A 21,577-nucleotide genomic window follows, 5' to 3' on the forward strand; every position below is an offset into this window, starting at 1 on the left:
TCCTAGTGAACCACCCTAGTTAATCAGTACAGAAAAATTATATGGAAAAGTGTTGGCCTCAGTGAGAAGATACATTTCTAAAACCCTGTGATTACACAGCATTATCTTAGTGTCTCCTGCCATGTATCCTGGGAAATATATTGCTGTACAATTAACAGGAGCATAGTCTTAGTACATTGATCAAGCTAGAAATGCTTCTTTAACGGCTCCCTTTCCACACAGAGCTTAATTTAAATTCCCCAATAAAAATTACATATGACTACTCAGTAAAGACTTGAGGAGTTGCTTCAAGCTCTATTATTTTCAAATCCTGAACCCCTTTGCTCTGGTGGTTGCCCTATGTTCAGCTTCTTCCCTAATGCTGTTCCATTTAAATGAAGTCCAAACATTTTGATTTTGTGATTGCCTTTAGCTCCATACTTTGCAATTTGGAAATTATCTGTATCCTACTTCCTGGCTTTAAACCCAGGCCTTTGGAACTTTTTCTACAGACTTTCACTTGTCTTCATAAAACAGATCTCTAACCTGATTTTTACAGCTACATATTGATTTGAAAGTCAACTAGAAGGTAATCTCCATAAGAGCAGGAATATTTATACTAATGTATCCCAACATCTGGAGTAATGCATAAGTGCTTAGTTTATATTTGTTGAATAAATAAATGGATGAGGAATCTGTGATGCAAACAGATAATTTTTTGAAAGTTTCAGAGTTAATTACTAATGGAAGAAGCAGCAGCAGAACCCAGGTTGCCACCCAGGTACTTTCTACTAGACTCCATTGCCTAAAGTTTTCTTTTTTCTTCTGGTGACAAATCAAATATATTCATTAAATATTTTTAGTAAACAGTAATTAGGAGGAATTTACTGCACTTTGAGTTTGAGTTTAAAGTGTGAAATTGTAGTACCCAGCCTCCAAGACGGCTCCCAATGATACCATGTCCTGGTGTGCACGACACTGACTGTGGGCTGAAATTATTGACTCCCTCTTGAACAAGGTACAGGCCACCTCCTGAGAGATCCTGAGACGGAATGATCTGACTTGACTCAGTTATGCCATATCAGGTTTCTGACCCCTCAGAAACTATGTGGGATAATATATGTTTTTGCTTTTAAGTTCTAAGTTGTGGGGTAATTTGTTAAGCAACAACAAATAACTAATAAAATCATTTAAAAAATAAATGTACCACCATTTACAACTAAAATTATAAAGTAAAAATATTATATATATATATACACACCACAGACACATATCTGTGTGTAATATTTACACATTATATATTTTATTGAAGCTGTCCCTATATGTATTACATATGTTATGTATCTATGGAGTTCCTTAGGTTAATAAGATCATTCAACACATATGTTATGTATCTGTGGAGTCCCTTAGGTTTTAATAAGATCATTCAACACAGAGGGGTATTTCTGAAAATTGCTGAAATAAATTCTGAAGTCATCTAGAATGAAGGCTGCAATCCCCTGTGCTTGGGGGTTTGCCTCACTGTGCTCCTAGATGCCACACAATAGCTGCAGTATTTGCTGGGGTTTTTACAGCAGACATGATACATAGCCCACAGTGACCAGAGTAGTACTGAAACTGAGCAGGACCCTGTGGAGCTCCTGGGCATGGAAGCCTTTCTGTATTCCCCATTTCTTGGGACTAGGCTTCAGCCTCCATGACCTTCCCTGAGTTCCAAAGGGTAGGTACAAACAGTTGCTAATCAGGGAAGGGAGGGGATACAGAGACAAAGGAGGAGCAGTCAAGAAACAATAGCGCAGCCTTGGGAAAGGATCCTGGTTCTGACTCAAGAAGTACACATAAAAATATCTTTGAGCTCTTCTGTAGAACTCAAACCCCCAACAAATGGGAGATGTTACTACTTGATGAAGCATTCTTCATCGCAGAGAGAAGGTCACAGTTTGATAACCTTGAGAACCATAGAAGCTCATCAGGAGACCACCTGGGGCCAGATTAAAGCAATGCAGGCTCTACACACACCCTGATCCTTATCAGCAACCTGCCCTTGAACCACTGCTGTAAACCTCTTCACCAAATCCCCCCTGGTTAGGACACACAGTTTCTAGGGCATGAGCCCACTGTATCCCCCCTTTGCCCAGCAAAGCAATAAAACTATTCTTTTCTATTTCACACAAAAATCTGTTTCTGAGATTCAATTCAGCACTGGTGCACAGAGGCTGACTTTTCAGCATCAGCACCAAGAAGATCTGTAGGTCACAAATGCTGTCATATTACACCTTGAACTTGGCCATTTCTGGATGTTTCCATGCAGATCCTGGAAAAGAGCTCTCTGATGAAGATCATGGAATATTCAAGGCTGTTAATCAGATATCAGATGGTATATGAGGCCTGCAGCAAAACAACTGACTTCCACTTCTTTGCTGTGAAGCAAACTGCTGATATGCTTCACTACATCTTCAGTCACTAGCTTGCAAGAGAGTTCTCTGACTTCAGCTATGTTGTTCTCCAAGCCTTGAATGAAGAGTGCCAGTCCTCAGTTTTCAATAAATTGCTTGCAGGCAGCTAGAGATTCAACTTCAAGATTCCAACGTGCTTTCAAAGTAAACAAGAGAGCAACATCATGTGAATTCTCAGTATTCTTTTGTTTTCCTACTGCTAGAAGATTCTTGATTGCCACGAAGAGCTTTCCTTTAGGTTGTGAAGTTTGCTGAGGTGAGCGTTGCAGGGCTAGAAAAGAGTTGGAAGCTCACTGCCACTATGTGCATACCTTCAGAGCCATCTCATAACAAACTTGGCAGCATCATACCAGTCTAATGGAACACCAACAGGAATCCTTGTCAAGGCGTCACACCAAGGAATTAATTGGTTACTCCCTGAGGGAAACTCCAAAGCTTCAAAAGACTTTGTATTCCATCACACCTTTCAGAACACAATTTCTCCAAGGTAACAATCAGATCTTTCAGGCAGACATTAGCCAGAGTAAGGAGATGCCTCCTCTTGCACCACGTAGCAGCCCTTTTGAAAGTAGAGAGGGACAATGGTCTGGTTCCAGAAGCTGTGGTGCAAGAAGTGAACCAGTAAACCATGATGCCCAAGAAGGGAGAAAGTGTCAAGCTGGGCCTGGATTCCTGTGAGATGTAATATGGGCCTACTCTATGAATAGGGCACACTGTACTCCTATTGGGAATGTTTTAATATCTACCAAATTGAAATGATAGGATACAATTTTCTTGATCTAAAGTAAATTTCCAAACTTCCTATGGAAATAATTAATTGAATAATTTAAAAAATAAGAAACTACAACAAAGACATATTCCAATGAAATTTTAGATATTTAAGTATATCAGATAAATCCTAAAATTATCACCACTGGGGAAGGGGGCAGAATATTTACAATATGGTAAGGCAATGGATTAACAATCACAGAGTTTAAAGAGAAGAGATTTTGATCAAATAATTAATGGCTCCAAGGCAAGGCTTCAAATCAGGAAAATAATCAAAATAAAACGAATATCATAAAACAAGTAGAGATGATAAAAAATAATAAAATTTTCTCAATAATAATCCTTAACATGGCTATAAAAGCATTCAGATGTTACTTCAAAAAACTGAAAGAAAATACATTAATATGTAAGAATAATAATTTGGATGAAAAAAATCTCTGATTATATCAGCAAAAATTCTAGGTAGTATATTTATGTTCAGAGGGGTAGTATTTTTCTTTTTCACTGGGATGATTTCTATTTTTGGTACAAATTGATGCACAGCATCAAAGACAGTGCTTCTGTGTTTTTATATATATGTAACATGTTACCCCCCCCAAATTATCCCATTACTTAGTACCTTAAAAAAATTCATTTATTATCTCACACAATTTTTTGAGGGATCAGAATTGAAATGAGAATATGTAATTTCAAAATCATTGGAGAAGAATAAAAATGGCAAAAAATACTTTTCAAAAATGTTTACAAAACAAGAACTAGAGAAGGAAATATCAAGGAAGCATATAATACAGAAACGTATAATAACTTTATTACAGCAAGATGGAGATAATAAACTTTGATAGGATCCAAAAGCAAAATCTAACACTATGCTGTTATAAAGGAAAATGTGAGAAATAAATGTTATAATTAAGTAGAATTAAGGAATTGCCTGTTCTCATTCTTAGCCCTCAGAGCCACTCTCCAGCCACAAAAATAGATCACTTAATTGAATGAATTAATTGAAGTCTTTCTGAGTCCCTAAGAAGTCAGATGTTAAAAACTGTTGTAATACTTTCCATTCCACTAAATGAACAGAAGAGAAACTAAATGCCCTAAAGCACAATACGAGGGACCTATTGATTAGAAGTACGGGAGAGGGTTTTTATCTAAAAGGAAGAAAAATATATCACTTTAGAAAATTATATCACTTCATGTAGGATCAATCAAACCAAAAACCATCTATCAGTAAGAATAGTATTTTAAAGACCACAATTGAGATCTTAGGTTATTGCTTTGAATTGGGTTAGAGTGTTTCATTCCTCACTTAATTATGCTTACAAGCCTGGGAAATGGCAAACATTGATGATCATCCAGCAGAAACCTAGGGCATTCCTAAAGTTAGTAGACTAACTATTGAGGGCATTTTCTGTTGAAAGGATCAAGGGATCAAGCTCTCTTCTTGTGAGCAGGGACATAGGTTTCTGAGAAGTGAAGGGTATCGTTTGGTGTGAAGAGATAGCAGTCATTCAACAAATAGTTATTGTTTTACCTTATGTTTCACACAAAGTACTGAGGATACAGTAGTGAACAAGGACTACAATGTTCCTCTTCTTCATGGTATTACGTTCTAGTAAGGTAGCTTAGAAAGTGAACATAAAAGGAATCAATTAATTGGGGATTATACATTCAGAGAGTGACTGGGAAATTTACCTAAAAAGAGTTGTCAGGGAAGCCCTCTCTGAGGATGGACTGTTTTATCAAACCGTAATGAGATACAGCTAGGTACATAAAATTCCGGGGTTGTATGGGGAAGAATTCCGGACACAGAGAAAAAATGTGTAAAAGCCCAACGGTAGACATAAGCCATGCTTTGTACAGAACAAAAAGCCAGAAAGAGTGGCTGTAGCACAGCATTAAGGAGGACAGTGAAGAATGAAGTTTTAAGAGATAGATATTAGATATGTTATATAGACTGCAACAACATGTTTGGATATTATTCAAGGAAAAATGAAAAGCAATTGGATAAATTTAAGCATATGGAATGAGGATGGTAACTGGCAGAGGGTGGAAAATGTAGGGCTGCTAATTTTTTTTAAGGCTACTCTGTTTGCTATGCTGAGAATTAATGGGAGGGGAACCAATTCGAAAGCTACAGTTATAAGCTTAGTGAATATTAGTATAGTTTTAACCAGGGAGGTAACAGCAGATATGGAGAGAAATAGACTCAGTATATATTTATATTTGAGATAGAATCAATTAGACTTCTTAATGAATTAAATAGGATAATAGTGGAAGAAACAAATGAATAAATTAACTACTAGGTGATTTGGCCTGACAAACTAGGTGAAAAGTCTTAGCATTCATGTATACAAGAAAAATTGGAGAAAGAAGGAGTCTTGAAGAAATGGAGAGTGTGATTTATAATTTTGTTTTGTACACTTGTAAATCTGATAAGTCTATTAGATGCACAAGAGATGATGACCTTTAGATGTACAAATGAAGAAAGCTGAATACAACATGATATATATGTACATACATATACTTTATGAGCACATATATATGGATTATTTATTAAATTATATATACTAAAATTACCTTAACACAGGATGATTTCTGTTTTGCCAGCTTCCTTGAGGCAAAACCTTCATTAACCTTATTTTAGCTCATAGAATAAAATTCAGATTTATTGACAATAATCCATTGTGGATACAACAGAAGCTCTCAATGCAGGCAGAGAACCAACCATATGTAATTATGAAAACTGTTTACGCGATCACTGTTTATTCACATCCTCATCTTTAACAGTGTATTGTTTTAGAGAGAGTTAAAATATCACAAATTTGAAGCTTTTCCCCTCTGGTATTGTAAGTTTCTTCCAACCCCTATTCTTATACATTATTATAAAGGTAAATAATTATTTTTCATATTGGTAAAAAGGTAACATCTCAATTTCAAAGAGAATGAGATGGCCAGGACAGAGATTGTATATGTGATTCCAACACAGATTGAATCCACAAGTGAGAAAGTCAAGGCCTTTTAAAAAAGAAGGAGGTCACTGGAATGATTAGGAGAGAAAAACAGGCAGAAAAATAAAAGCAAGCTTGGCTTGAAAAAGAAAGCAAGTTCAAACATGTAATTGTGTATCTCCCATATCTAGCGCCAGCTTTCTCACTCATAAAATCATTCTCTGCTGTCTGTCTCTGACTCTCTCTCTCTCTCTGGAAACTTTGAAGATTAATCATAAATATTTGCACACACCATAAGTATATTTAGTAAAGACAAATAGATTTACCACCCGAAAAAGAATAATGTATAATAAGATTTAAATAAATTTTAAAAGAAGTTTTCATATGGTGTGGAGAGGAATGAGAACATTCAAGAAATTTTTATTGATTTGTATAATAATTATAAAACAGGTATCAATCTATGTAGAAATGGGAAAAAAAAACTTTTTGGTTTGTCCAGAGCTTCATAGCCTTCTGAGAAATATGAAGGTTTATGAGTGCATTACTCTTATGTCTCCTTACTCAAAGAAAAATAAGAACCCAGCAATCCCACTACTGGGTATATACACTGAGAAAACCATAATTCAAAAAGAGTCATGTACCAAAATGTTCATTGCAGCTCTATTTACAATAGCCAGGACATGGAAGCAACCTAAGTGTCCATCAACAGATGAATGGATAAAGAAGATGTGGCACATATATACAATGGAATATTACTCAGCCATAAAAAGAAACGAAATTGAGTTATTTGTAGTGAGGTGGATGGACCTAGAGTCTGTCATACAGAGTGAAGTAAGTCAGAAAGAGAAAAACAAATACTGTATGCTAACACATATATATGGAATCTAAAAAAAAAGGTTATGAAGAACCTAGGGGCATGATGGGAATAAAGATGCAGACTTACTAGAGAATGGACTTGAGGACATGGGGAGGGGGAAGGTTAGGCTGGGACAAAGTGAGAGAGTGGCATGGATATATATACACTACCAAATGTAAAATAGCTAGTGGGAAGCAGCCGCATAGAACAGGAAAATCAGCTCAGTGGTTTGTGACCACTAGAGAGGTGGGATAGGGAGGGTGGGAGCGAGATGTAAGAGGGAAGAGATATGGGGATATTATGTATACATATAGCTGATTCACTTTGTTATACAGCAGAAACTAACACACCATTGTAAAGCAATTATACTCCAATAAAGATGTTAAAAAAAAGAAAAAGAAAAAAGAAGGAAAAGAAGAATGTCCCGGGAAACAAAAAATAAGTCTTCTGAGAAGTAAGGATGAGTCCAAATGCTGACAAACTATTGAAAAACATAAAGCCTCTCCCCAAATTAATCCACAATCTGACTGGTCTAGCACCGTAAAAGGATAGCATATGATGAGATAGAAATCTATCTATAAGTTACTCCAGAGTTCCTTAGTTTGTTAAGATTACAGATACTATGGTATAGCCCAGCTGAGGTACATGGAATGGTTCTTTGTTCCCGACCTCAGTAAATGAACTAATAACAACAAAAAGAAAATATTTCTGAAGTTACAATGGAGTTATAAGCTTAGGGAAACTGTGAGGCCTCTGTACAGGCAATAACTTCTAAGCCATAACAATATATGTGTTAAAAAAGGAGAGAGCAGGCCCCCAAAGGAGTCACTTGTGCTAAACCCCAGGTCAGAAGACCAAGAGTTAATACTTAACCTAATTGCAATTTCAACACCCACCCCCACAAGGAATATGACCTTTAACCATCAAACCTGGAATTTCCTGGTCAGCATGGAGGAAATCTGCTGATAGACCCTTTTCATTCCCCTTAGGAAGGTGACCTTGCCTAAAACAATGCATTCCTTGCTAATAATTTCCTTTTTTTCCTCTCCTCTCTGCCTTTGAAAACTTTCCTTTTCTGTAGCTTGACAGAGCTGAGTTCCTTTCTATTGTTACATGGGATTTTGCCCAATTCATAAATTGTTTGATAAAGCCAATTTTATCTCTAAAATTCGCTCAGTTGAATTTTTGTTATTTAATGTATGGCTCTAGTTATGTTAATCAAAGTAAGGAGATTTCTGTGAATTAACACCTCTTGTTACATCTATGCAAATGAAATTGGTCAAATAAAGCATAAAATTGATACTGGCTTATAAAATCACAAAACAAACTTATGGAATGGACATGTTTTAGGGATAACCACTTGATAAGTAGGAACTATGGGAACAAAACTAACATATTTCCCTGCCAACATTAGCCAAGTGTGAATAGCAAGTCCTTTGCTGGGAAGTGAGTGGTGAGCATTTTGCACCCTGAGATAAACCAAAAATAACAGGGTTTTTGCTTTTGTCCCCAGACTAATTCCTTAGATTTTCCTACAAATTATTGATTCTCTAAGGAAAACGATTTTATCATTGACTCTTTCAAAGCTGATACCTTTATAAATATGATAATCATGAGAAAAAAATTTTTTTTCAAATCTGAACAGACTAACTGGTAACATTGCGTTTTTCCCTTTAAATGCCTTTTGCGTTTTCTATTTAATTATTCAGTCCTTCTAAGTCTGACACCCTTGCATTTCTGGTAAAGAGTTCTCTTTCCTAAATTCTTTTGTCTCTGAGTCATTCCTTCACACAAAGGTAGTTCAAATCAAAGTTCTTCTCTAGAATATTTTGTTGGAATGATGAGAAGAGAGATTCTGATGGGATTCAGGACAGGCTGCCCCAAAATGTGCCACTTTGGCATATGGCTTATATGGAACTGACAAATCAAGGCCCAACAGACTCAAGGAGAGCTTTTTGCCTCCCCCTCAACTGCCTAAAAGATTTTAGATAGGGAGCCTGTATCAGGAAGAGAGTTATTACAAAAGATGACTTTTTTTTTTTTTTTTTTTTTTTACATCAGAAAGACTTATCTGCAGAGCACAGCAAACATTTTCTTTCTTTTTTAAAAAAAAAATAAATTTATTTATTTATTTATTTTGGGGTGTGTTGGGTCTTCATTTCTATGCGAGCGCTTTCTCTAGATGTGGCGAGCGGGGGCTACTCTTCATAGCGGTGTGTGGGCCTCTCACTGTTGTGGCCTCTCTCGCTGCGGAGCACAGGCTCCAGATGCGCAGGCTCAGTAGTTGTGGCTCACGAGCCTAGTTGCTCCGCGGCATGTGGGATTTTCCCAGACCAGGGCTCGAACCCATGTCCCCTGCATTGGCAGGCAGAGTCTCAACCACTGCACCACCAGGGAAGCCCACGGCAAACATTTGTTTACCAAACATTTGCTCTTCCCATATTCCTGTGAATTATTTTCTTCCTCTTTGAAGTCGCAGACCCCTACTCCCTTCTCCTTAGCTCAGGATGACATATAAGCTTCAATTTCCTGACTGCCAGAGAGCCTCACAACTTTGGCATTCCCATATGTACACAATGAAAGTTTTTATTTTCTGTTGTTAATCTGTATTGTGTCAATTTAATAATTAGGCCAGGGAAAGAATCTAGAAGAGAAGAAAGGAAAAGTTTTCCTCCCTTACAGCTCTTTCACACTGGAGATGAGGTTGAGAATGTGGGAGTGCAGAAATACCCACTGGAACCCCAAATTTCTAGCCTCACAGTTGAAAAAAACAAAACAGATGCAAGAAGGAAGTGGACTTGTAGAAAGAAGCCAATACTACAGGAAACAGACCAGTCCCAACAGGATTAAAACAATTATATCCAATTGTCCCAGACTCCTTATTTCAACCCTGACCATCCTTCAATATGGTCTTATTTCCTTTTTGGCCGAAGCTAGTTCAAGCTTGTTTTTAATCCCTTATAATGAAGGGAGCCCTAACTAATCAAACAAAATGGTATACTCAGAAGTATATGAAATGTTCAGGATGAGAGAAGCAGCTGTTGGGGTGGTGAAGTCTAAAGAAGTTAGTTGGAAGTTGTGTCACCAGATGGAACAAAAAACCTGCTTAAATCAGTTTTGCCAAGGGTGAAGATTGTCACTAAAGACTCACGTGTGAATATTATCCAAATAGTGGTTTTATACCTGACATGATCAACTTTCATTTCCCTTTACAAGTTGTTTGGCAGCTGACAATCAATCATATTATGAGGCCTAATGGGAGAAAACTCAGTTTGAAGGCAAATGACTGATTTTTTTTATTAAGGAAGAATTCTATCATAATTCTGGTTGAAGTTTTCAACCAGAATTCAAGTTTTTGCCTGAGGAGGTTATGTGTCAACTGATGGTGGGCCAGAATTATTTTGAAAGTTGAGGTATATCTCAGTTCCCATGCATTCAGATCCAGTTTTCAATCTTCTCTTGACAGTTTTTTCACATAGCACTTACAAATCTCCACTGATGTCCCCAGCATGTGTGCTAATTTCAACACTGTTTTTCCAAGTTTTACTCAGTTCTATGCTGACTTACTTTAAGGTTCATTAAACTCCTCTGCACACTGACTTGGTCCTAAATTAGCTATTGGAAGCCTGGTGATTGAACTTTTGTCACTATGGATTTGCCTTTCTTATTTTTTACTAGGTTGATATTCACTACTTTTTAATTTGGCTAAGTGTTTTCCTTTCCATTAAATTGATTCTCCTACTTGATGATTACAGTGAAGCCTGTGGGGAACATTATTCTAACATACCTTCTTTATTTTAAGCCCATTTCAGTCAGATTTTACCTGGGAAGGATTGCAAGCCATTGTGCACTGCTTTTAAAAATAGAGCTATTCAGTAGGTCATTGTCGGTTATCTATTTTATATATAGTAGAGTATATATTTTAACCCCAAAGGGAGCTATATTCAATATCTTGAAATAACGTATAATGGAAAAGAATGTAAAAAAAGAACATATACATATACATATGTATAACTGAATAACTTTTTTTTTTTTTTTTTTTTTTTTTTGCTGTACGCGGGCCTCTCCCGTTGCGGAGCACAGGCTCCGGATGCGCAGGCTCAGCGGCCATGGCTCACAGGCCCAGCCACTCCGCAGCACGTGGGATCTTCCCGGACCGGGGCACGAACCCCTGTCCCCTTTATCGGCAGGTGTGCTCTCAACCACTGCGCCACCAGGGAAGCCCTGAATCACTTTTTTTTTTTTTTTCAATTTTTTTTTTTTTTTGCATTATGCGGGCCTCTCACTGTTGTGGCCTCTTCCGTTGCGGAGCGTAGGCTCCGGACGCGCAGGCTCAGTGGCCATGGCTTACGGGTCCAGCCGCTCCGTGGCATGTGGGATCTTCCCGGACTGGGGCACGAACCCGTGTCCCCTGCATTGGCAGGCGGACTCGCGACCACTGCGCCACCAGGGAAGCCCTGAATCACTTTTAAATCAACTATATTTCAATAAAAATTTTTAAAAATAGAGCTATTTTTCTAATAGTTAAGGTGAACAGTGACTTGGGAAAATATCAATGATTGACATGAGTGAAAAGAGAATTCATAATACTTTTAAATTAATATAGTCTTGATTATTGTTTTCATATTAGTGAAAATAAAATAATTTCAGAGTAGAAGTACCAGTGCATTTTCTTTTGTCCTTTACAACCTGATAGAGTATTTCTCAACTTCCCAAATTTAGTTATACTTTAAATGTTTATTGTTGAATTTTCCTGCTAACATTTTATCTTTAGCAATAAGATAGAAGAATAATAAGCCAGTTAATTGGCTAAGGTATTAGCTTTTGGGTGTCTATGACACCCCAGTGTTTTGTAATTTTTTCGCCTTAAAGAAAGAAAGGACAATAGTTGACACAAAATTGCAGAACAAAGGAAAAGTGTTAAAACTGGGAAGTCTCTGATTGTGGGAGTGAATTGTTAAACGAGTTTTGCCAAGTTTACAATTAAGCTAGAATGCATAACTATGTGCTCTTTGATCCAAATACCCCAAGGGTGTGGAATCATTACACATGTCATTACACATAAAAGCACAACAGGAAGTTTGATGCTTCTTTGACATAAGAATCCAGTCACACTGCACAAGATTTTCTACTGGAAAGGCTGGATAAATGCTTAATGGTTTTTATTTTACTTATTTTTTCAAATTAAGGAGTTCTTTTAATAAGCACCTTAAATAGTGACATACCACTTTTCTTGGTTTTTTAAAGTATCATATAGAGTCACTAATTTTAACTCAGTATTCTATGTGTGTTGATCCATTAGAACTATTTCTATTTTTCATCTCTCATTTTTCCAAATGTTCTTCGAGGGTGAGGTCCCAGACTTGACCATTTCTGTTCCCAGAACTAGAATCAACTAGTGTCTCAAGGAACCTGAGTTTCTTTCAGTGATGAATGGTTTTAGAGTGTATCTTCTGTAGTTTTTATGTCTTGTAGTTTCTGCCTTGTCAATTCACTGCTGGTATTTGCTTTATATTTGTTAATAATTATAACTTCATGATTAATTAGAGACCTCATTAATATAAAATGTCCTTTTTGAACTTTAAAAAATGCTTATTGTGGGTCCAATTCTACCTTCCATAATATCAATATAATACCCTCTCTTTCCTTTTAATTCACATTTGCCTAATATATCCTTTCTCATACTTTTATGCACATTATTTTGTTGCAGATGTGTCCCATATTCAGCATACAGTTAAATTTTACTTTGTCAGTAAATGAGAAAATTATTGTTTTGTTTGATGTGTTAAATGAACTTATATCACATGACATGACTTATAAGTTTTTATAAATTCTGCCATATTGTTTTTCTATTTTCTATACATACATGTGTATAAAAAGCAAACTTAAAATAATGTATGTAAATTAAACAGCTGAACTTTGTGGTCTCTTCTTTACTCTTTGTACTTCTATATTTAGTACCATTTATATCTTTGTTCTCATGGTTACTTACATAAACATATTAAATATATTTTTAGATCTCCACATATTAATTTTTGACAGTATGCCTAGGCTCCCTATTATGATTATTAATAAAGTTGCCTTTTTACATCTGCTCCTCTCTCCCTCCTTCTTGTTTCTTCTGTGCATCATTAAATTTAGCAAATAGTTTGTTGCTTGCTAGTCTTTTAAATTTGCTTAAGCATTTACTGGTTAATCTGTTAGCTTAAAATGTTATATTTATTCCTTGATTTTACATAACAGTTAATGAACTTACTTTATTTTTCTTATTTTCCTCTCCATTCTCTTCCCTATTTTTGAATCCCCTATATTCCTCCCCTGCTTTGCCTTATGAAATCTGTACTTATTTTAATCGTTTAACTGTAGATTATTTTAGATTCCTAGGAAAACAATCATGTTTTGAGACAATAGTGACAGGTGTATTTCTTTAAAATCCTAATGCTTTTTATTTCTTCTGCCTAATTTAAAGAACTCATTATAATTTTGAAAGAAAAAGGTAAGAGGAAATGGCAGATATCATCTAATTCCTGATCTCAAGGGGAAAACTTTTAATAAATTTCTTGTAAATCTAACTTCAGTCATTAAACTTTTCAGTTCTAGAAATTTTACTTGATCCTCCTTTTTTTAACAACAGCTTTTTTTGAGCTATAAGTAACATACCATAAATGTACTCTTTTAAAATGTACAATTCATTGTACATAATCTTTACAGGTTAATTCATGTTGTAACATATACCAGCAATTCATTTCTATATTGAATAATATTTTACTGTTTAGATATACCATATTATGTTTATTCATTTATCAGTTGATGGACATTTGGTATCTTTCCATTTTTGGCTATTATAAACAATGCTGTTATAAATATTCATGTACAAGTTTTTTAATAGGCATATATTTTCAATATTCCTGGCTATATAGCTAGGAGTGTGATTACTAGGTAGTATGGTAACTCTATTTTTAACATTTTGAAGAACTGCCAAACTCTTTTCCAAAGTGGTTGCACCATTTTATAATCCCATCAGCAATGTATAATTGTTTAAAAACCACATATCCTCTCCAAACTGGCTATTGTCTATATTTTTAGATGCCTGCCCTTGGGAATATTAGCAGAAGGAATTAGTGTCACAAATCTAAGTGCCCATATAAGCAAGAAGGCAGGTGAGGGTATGGGCTCTGGATTGATTATTTTGCATAAATGAAGGAAGTTCCCAAGATAGTCCCTTGCTAACCCTAGGAAGCCACTAACCCTGGGAAGAGCAGTTCCTCTCTGGTCAAGGCAGTCCCCTGATGTCAAAATATCAGACAGAGAAACTAAAAAACATGGTTAATACATACGTACCTACCATTATAATATCATATAGAAGAGCTTCACTGCCCTAAAATCCCCTGTGCTCCACCTATTCCCAGACAACCCATAGCAACCACTGCTCTTAATGAGCTCTATAATTTGCCTTTTATGGAGTGTAGTATACCTAGAATACAGTGTGTAGCCTTTTCAGACTGGCTTCTTTCACATAGTAATATGCACTTAAGCTTCCTCCATGTATTTTCATGGCATGGTATCTTATTTCTTCTATCTTTCAATAATATTCCATTGCATGGACGTACCACAATTTGTTTATCCATTCACCTACCACAGGATGTCTTGGTTGCTTCTAATTTTTGAGAATTAAACTGCTATAAACCTTCGCGTGCAGGTGTTTGTGTATATGTTTTCAATTCATTTGGGTAAACAGTGAGCACAGTTGGTGTATGGTAAGAGTGAATTTAGTTTTGTAAGAAACTGCTAAACTGCCTTCCAGAATGACTGTACCATTTTTCCTTCCCACTAGCAATGAATTAGAATTCATGTTGCATTAATCTTCCCCAGCATTTGATGCTATCAGTGTTATGGGTTTCAGACACTCTAATGAGTGTATAGTTATCTCCTTGTTTTTTAAATTTGCAATTCCCTAATGACGTGTGGATGCTTTTCATCTTTTAATGTTTATTTGCGTTTTCAAATCTTTTGTCCATTTTTCATTGGGTTAAAAAATCACACTTTTCCTGAGCATACACACAGTCCAGCAAATGTGTGCTTCATTCTACATTCTCAGGAATATATGGGAGCTTTACAAAGCTTGCTATGGGCATTTTATGCCACAGCTTTTCCTTTTAAGTGTTTTAGTAAGCCTCTACTGTTATTGTTGACTCAGGCAGATTCAACATTAAACAATAATCATTGATTGTTTTCTGCAAACAACAGGTTGTTTGCATAGAGCTGAGTCAGATCAAATAAAGACAATCCCTGTGAATGGAGCATTTCCAGAGATCTGTCCCCCAGGTCAAGGGTCGGGGGGGGTATTGTTGTGAACATATACTGCCTGCCCCTCCAGTGGGTAGGCTGTTCCTTTTTCACAATAACTATGGTTGTGAAGTAATTTTTAAGTCTACAGCAGGACTGGGGTGGTAATAGGACGAGTTAAAACACCACAAAGCTGACTGTTCTTACCCAGATTCGGCAATTTTTAAAAAATAAATGCTACCATTGTTGCAAACCTTAATTTCAAGAGTTCTGAAAATGTCAATTCTCATTTTATTTTTTTTTACCAGTATTCTCCTTGCCTTTATGGAGGAGACAAAGGATTTTAAGAGATCCTTACTCTGCTATTCCTTAAGTGCTTCTCCTTGATCTCTTTTTATAGAATCAAGTTTTGTTAAAACTTTCCATATTATTATCTATTTCCTCCATTATTGCATATTTTGAATATATGCATCATGGTTGTTTAAGAATCTTGTCTACTAACTCCAATATATAGATCACCTATAAGTTTATTTGTCTTTTCTTTTTCTTTTTAATTTTCATCCACTTTTCATTCATATGGTATTGTCTCTTTGTAATATCTAGCATTTATTTGAATTAAGTATCATTGTATACATAATGTTATGGAGTATCTGGATGTTATATTCTTTTCCCAGAGATGATTCATTATTTCCTGTTCCAGATTGATAAACTAGCACTGAATCACCTTAATTAGACCAAAATTAGCTTAAGTCTGGGTTTCAATTTTGGAAAGGTTCTATTCACCTCGGGGTCACCTTTGTTCCAGAGACATAGCCCTTGGCAATCTTTGAAGACTATGTTCATTATGAACCTTCCCTACCCTACCGCCTTGAACTGTAAATATTTGTCAGGAAGAGCTTAAATTTTCATTCCAGACTGTATCTTTTTTGCCTCTGTCCAAAATTGAAAAATGTCCCCACAAGTAAAGCAGCTGCACAACTTCAGCTCAGTTTTTTGACGTTCTCACTTCTCCAAAACCTTTGCCTATTTCTCATTTAAGCAGCTTTCTAATGTTTTTAAATAGACTTTTGTTTTATATTTTATAAATCAAAAATTCTTGTTTTTAGCAGGATTGTTTTCACCATCTTATGTGAAAGATCAAGTATGAATGCAGCAGGTTTTCCATTCATGACAACATGGACAACTATATTCCCTTATTTCCTGAGATATAACCTATTTCATTTATATTCTATACTGATTGTGAGACATACAATGGATAATTCACTTTTATAAATAACTAATTGCAAAGTAAGGAATATTCAAGTCTCAATTATATCAAACCTGTAAATTACAACTTAGTTGACCTTGTATGCGATATCATAGATTTAGTTTTCCTTAATTTCTTTCTTTTTTGGCCCAAAACTGACAAATTTAATATTTGTCACTTTTCTCTGATTCAAATAATTTTTCCTTCAAAGGCTAATGGAATGTTAGTGAATTACAGCAGTGAATTTTTATAGCTAGGACAAAATTATCCTACAAAATATATGATAGACAATTCTACCTGCAATATTTATCTTCATTAAACTTTTCTTTTGGAATCATGATGACACATTCCATAGAATTTAGATTATGTTGCTCAATTTTATCTGATTCTCATTTTTGTTTTCTTTTGTTTCTTTTTATGAAAACCATTAATTGAAGCAAAGTATAAAATAATGCTAGCAGCACCTTCAATAAATTGATTAGAAATGAACCCCAGTAAACTAATATGTGCTTAAAATGTTTCGAAATCTAAGTTATCATTTACTAATTCTATTTGGAATTACACAAACAGGTAGAAATCAAATAAAATGTGCAAGAAAGTTACAAAATAATTAAATTAAACTTTTCAGATAGTCATATCACTATTTTTCTCTACATTTATATTGATTTCAAATTAAATTTTAAAATAATGATACTAGTTCTGGGATCAAAAGATATGTGTTCTGACATATAGCATACTAATTTCTGACACTATGCTCTCCTCTCCAGCAAGTTACTTAAATATTCAATCCTTGTTTAATTGTAAAATAACAATGTAAAACATTTCCTATTTCTATACGTATGCTTAGAAAGATTACTATATTCAATTTGCATAGAACCCTAGAAAGTAAGACATTGATATCTTCATTATACAGATAAGAATCAGGTACCAAGAATAAATCAGTATGTGTGTGTACATGTATGTGTGTGTATGATCATTTATGTGATATAATTTTAGACTTAGAGAAAAGTTGGAAAAACAGTACACAAGTTCATATATCCTTTGCTCAGACTCATCAATTTAAATGTTCCACATTTGTTTTATCATGATCATTTTCTCCCTCTATCTCTGTCTCTCTCTCTCTCTGTTTTTCTCTCCCCTTTTCTGTCCCTTTCTTTGTCTCCCTCCCAATACATGATTGTGAATTTTATATATATATATATTTTTTTTTCCTAAACAATTTGAGTATGTCAGATACATACTGCCCTCTTATTCCTTAGTACTTCAGTATGTATTTCCTAAGAATGAGGACTCTATTATACCACCACAATATAATTATCATAATCAAGATATTTAACATTGATACGATGCCATCATCTAACTGCTTATCTAACAAAGTCTGCACACAAATGTCTTCAATTGTCCCAACATTGTTCTTTAAAGTTATTTTGTTTTTCTTATCTAGGAGGTAATCCAGAGTCACTAAGTGCATTTGTCTGTTTTCTTAGTCATCCACTACATGAAAAACTTTCTCAAACTTTTTTTCTTTCTTTTTAAAACTTAACATAGTAGAAAACAAATAAACAATGATCTCTGACCTTGGAAAAGCTAAAAATTTTAATGGAACTCACTTTCCTATTGGTAAGATGGGTTGTTGTAATAATTAAATGAGGTACAACATATATATTAAGCATTCAGCAAAACAGTGGAACAAAGATACTATTTAAAGGACACAAAAACTGTCTTGATAATTTTGATTAATGCCCTGATCAACTTAATTTTTATCTTACATTATATTAAGTAATATCTAATCATGATAAAATAATAACAATAGGCAAAATTTACTTAGTACCTACCATCTGTCAAGTACTATGGTAAGTTCAATACACATATTATCTTACTTATGCTTAAACAATTTTCATTTTAATATGGGGAGTTTTATTATCAGAATTTTATAAAATAGGAACATGAATTGCATATATAGATTATATTACCTGTCAAAGTAAATTACTAATTAATCATAAAGGAGTTAAAGCCAGATAAACTGATTCTATAAACCATCCTTTTCTTTCCATGGTAGATCTTCTAAAATTTGTTCTATCAATTGGTGTTCTGAACAAAACTATTTAATCATCAAAAAACTCTTTTACATCATGATGTAAGAATATTTTTCAGCAGTCAACATAAATCAAATAGAATTAAATATAGGGAAACTTATTATCACACATAACTAGGAAGTCCAAAGTAAAGACAAGTTTCAGGATTGAATTAATTCTAAATAACTTATTTTGGTTCACTTCACTATGGTTCACTTCTCTCCCCCTAACCTCCTCTAATTCTCAGCTTCATTCTCAGGCAGTAGTCAAAGAAATGTCTCACATATCTGAACAACGATGTTCAAAAACGAACACAATATAGCATAGTGCCTCTTCCTAGAGATCTGTCAGAATGAAAAAAAAATCACAAAGGACATCAGAAAACTTACTGTTATATTTTGGTGAATCACAGGCCCATTGGTAAATGCAGTCCTATCTGAAGGAAATGCCATACACTCCTTAACTTAGTTCTTTGATACTGAAACAAGAAAGAGAAGATGGCCATGATCAACTTAGACCAGCCAGAGCACATTGCACCCTGAATCTACTTTATAACATAAAGGGATGAGATAGAACTTTGTGGAGACAAGAAATATATTATCTGAAACTCTTTTTGATATTTATCACACACACATTAATACAATAAATATTCTGAGAACTCCTAAACTAAACAAACCCATTTAATTTCAAATATCTCAATATTTTCTCAAAACATATGACAGTGGCTCGGTGTTTCATAGGATAGCTATTAGCATATCAAGATACCTTATGTCCACTGCAAAATTTGAGGTATATTCTGTTCTATCTTAATAATTTTCCAAATAAATGATAGGAAATAGTAATTGCCTCCTACAAGACAGACAGACAGACAGACACACACACACACACACACACCACTACTCCACAAATATTGGCAGAACTCTGTAAGATCTGTAGTTAAAAGGTCTAGAAAAAGTTATTTATCATTTGGTTATTATGCATCATCATATCTGTATAGTGACAAATATATCTGAACAACGTTATAGTAGTAGATGATATTACAAAGATTTAATAATGGCCAATTAGGAACTTGAAAACTAATGCTATAAAACTAGTTTTTAAACTATTATTAAATATCTTCCATTGCACCACCTCAAATAATATTCCTTTATTTTCTTTCATATATGTGTTTGCCATTGTATTGGAAACTCTTAATCAGAAATTATAGAAAAAAAGTTCCACCCACTATGCCTTCGATTCATCATCTAAAATCTGTCAAGAAAATTTGGGAATGAAAAAAGTTCTGACCTTGTGATAAATGTATACAATGTATCAGATTCACACAGTGCTTTAAATACATTATCTGGTTTGAAATTAACAGTAACCCTATAAAATAGATATTATTATCATCATTTTACAGTTAAGATATATTAAGCCACTTTGCCTCCATGTTCAAAATTTATATTTACAATATAAATTGTTATGAAAATGAAGCTAATGAAATCCTATAAATAAAGCAAGAGATCTGTCATCTGTCAGATAGTAAGTTCTAGATCTTGGTCTAATATGATTCTCTGAACATTAAACTGACATTTTTAATACATGACCACAATTGACCAACAACCTATACAATTAGGATAAACTTCTTCTGAACCTCAGCACATTAGCATACCTTTCACATGGTATGCTGAAAGGAACATTCATATATAACAATAGTAATGATTGAAATAAAACATACCATGACAATGACTAACTACAGATCACTACAGATCATATGATATGCTAGATGCTTTATGCACATTATACATTCTTCTCATAATAACTTTGAGGGCTGGTATCATTATAAATCCAATGATAACTGAGGCACAGAGAATTTAGTAATTTAAGTCCTTAGTTAAAAGTGAACATGTAGAAAAATGTACACTTGCAGGAAAAATCCTTGCTCTAGAATAGTAGACTATCTATACCTTATCAAATAATCTTTTAAATTAAACTTTGATTAACTTATCACTTAATACCCATTTTAAAAGAATTAATTGAAACCTTTTTTTTCGAGGTAGTTTAGACACAGATATGGAAACCAGGGTTTCTTAACCTCAGCACTACTAACATTTTGTACAAGATAATTTATCTTTTTGGAAGGAAGGGGGCTATCCTGTGCATTTCAGTATGTTTACCAGCATCCTGAACCTCTACTAACTAAAAGCCAGCAGCAAATCCCCTCCCCAAGTTGTGACAACCAATAATATTTCAAGATATTGCCAGATGTCACCTGTGTGCTGAAATAATCTTTTTGGTAAACACTGGGTAATACCTAGTGTAGAAAGGAGAAAGAGAATTACTCAGTGTACGTTAACAAAAAGGTGAGAGGGAAGGGGAATGGGAGATAAAAATTACAAAAGGAAAGACATGTTATTTCAAGAAAATTGAGATATATCAAAAGGAGAAATAAAATTCAAATAAAACCTGATAGGATAGTTGTCATGAATTTAAGTGAAGTCCGCTGACCCTCTGTGCCAATAAAAGTCAAAGGTTTGGATGAGGGGCTCTCAGGTTTTGGTGTGCATTCTTATCACAGGAATACTTGATATAGAGTCAAATTCCAAAAAGTCACTGCCAGAATTTCTAATTAAATCTGTCTTTCTGACAACACCAGTAGCCCCTCAGATGATTCAAGGGATAGAAATAGAAACGTTATGAAAGGGGTCCACTTCAGTATTTGAGTTTTAGATATCAGGATTCTCTCCAGTTGGTGGTATGTTGTAAACAGAAACAATTGCTGAAAGATCCACTTACAAACACTCAGACTATTAGCTATGGGTTGGAGGGGAGCAACTTAGGCATAATGGGTAAAAACCTCATTTAACAGTGGAAAGAACGAAAGTGAATCTTAAAGTGGGTGCTGTGACTTTTCTTTACTGATGAGACCACTTGAAGGAAAATTAAAATATTCTTCATAACTTTCCCACCAAACATAGCCTGACTCA

At 34.7% G+C, this 21,577-nt stretch overlaps 1 pseudogene; it reads right to left on the reverse strand.

Moving 5' to 3' along the window:
- Positions 1 to 2,209: 2,209 nt before the first annotated feature.
- LOC131760778 (protein zyg-11 homolog A pseudogene) lies at positions 2,210 to 3,065 on the reverse strand (annotated as a pseudogene).
- Between the last annotated feature and the right edge of the window lie 18,512 nt (positions 3,066 to 21,577).

The sequence above is a fragment of the Kogia breviceps genome, chromosome 8 (assembly GCF_026419965.1).
Source record: "Kogia breviceps isolate mKogBre1 chromosome 8, mKogBre1 haplotype 1, whole genome shotgun sequence".
NCBI lineage: Eukaryota > Metazoa > Chordata > Mammalia > Artiodactyla > Physeteridae > Kogia > Kogia breviceps.